Genomic DNA, 1,460 nt, shown 5'->3' with positions numbered 1-1,460 from the left:
TTAAGATTTTGTCTATAAAAAAAAATTGTTTTTTTTTAGTTTTATTACCTTTAGATTTTTAGACTATAGTCGCAACTTTTAGTATTAAGTTTAGTTTTGCCATAGTTATTTTTACTTCTAGAATTTTTAGGCTTTGCCGTAAAATCCCTTAAGTGCTTATTCCTTAGATTAAGTTTTAGGTGCTTTAGAATTTTACAACGCCGTATTTCGCACTACTTTCTTATTTTTATTTTTCGACGCCTATTTTTCGACCTTTTTATTTTTCGACCTTTTTCGACGCGCAATCTTTTTCTTTCTTATTTCTCGCCATTCTAGTTTTTAGGACTTAGATTTTTTTCTACTTCTTCTCTAAATTTCTTAAAATTACGAAAATTTATTTTAAGTGGTTAAATTGATAGACATCAAAATTTTCTGGTTCGTAGTAATAGTTGGATTTGTACGTGGACCGGGTTATTGGAGCCAAACAGTACTCAATTATATTGAGACCAAACGAATCCTGCCCCTCTGCTGCATCTTTTGGCTATTCGAAACGTGGGCAAAATCAGAAAAGTCTATTGATTGGACAACTTATATAAGTTTTTCTTATTTTTATAACTAATAGGATATTCTGTGAATGCACCGAGCAAAACGTTCACCACCTTTCATACGTTCACCACCTGTAACTCGATCAAGACATCTAGCAAATATTGTCGCCGTTGATTTTTCTTTAGAATCGTCATCTAGTCGAACAAGAACTCCAACTCAAATTTCCGATAATCCATCTTTTGAACCCGACTTCACAATTAAGAACCCGGAGCATATTCAAGGACAATTCCAAGATCCTGAACCACTAATTATTCCTCCTGAGCCACAAACCATTAAATCAGAATCCTCTAGTGATTCGTATTCAACAAATTCAATTATGGAAGTAACGGAACCTCTAAGTATGGAAGATCGAATGAGAGCCACACGCACGGGCCAAGGTCACGCCATTATTAAGCCAGAAGTTAATGCGCCAGATTATGAAATCAAAGGACAAATTCTACACATGGTAACTAACCAATGCCAATTCAGTGGTGCACCGAATGAAGATCCTAACGAACACCTTCGTACGTTTAAAAGAATTTGTACACTATTCAAAATCCGAGAAGTGGAAGATGAGCAGATCTATCTCATGTTGTTTCCCTGGACTTTAAAGGGAGAAGCCAAAGATTGGTTAGAATCGTTACCTGAAGGGGCGATTGACACATGGGATGTTTTAGTTGAAAAATTTCTTAAACGATTCTTTCCGGCATCCAAAGCCGTGAGACTTCAAGGAGAAATTGTTACGTTCGCGCAAAAGCCAAATGAAACATTATATGAGGCGTGGACAAGATTCGGAAGGATGTTGAGAGGATGTCCTCAACACGGTTTAGACACTTACCAAATAGTACAAATATTCTACCAAGGTGTCAACGTTGCTACACGAAAAGACATCGACA

The sequence above is a fragment of the Rutidosis leptorrhynchoides genome, chromosome 8 (assembly GCF_046630445.1).
Source record: "Rutidosis leptorrhynchoides isolate AG116_Rl617_1_P2 chromosome 8, CSIRO_AGI_Rlap_v1, whole genome shotgun sequence".
In the NCBI taxonomy this organism is placed as follows: Eukaryota; Viridiplantae; Streptophyta; class Magnoliopsida; order Asterales; family Asteraceae; genus Rutidosis; species Rutidosis leptorrhynchoides.
The sequence above is the reverse complement of the archived record's forward strand: the minus strand, read 5'-3'. Positions refer to the sequence as shown.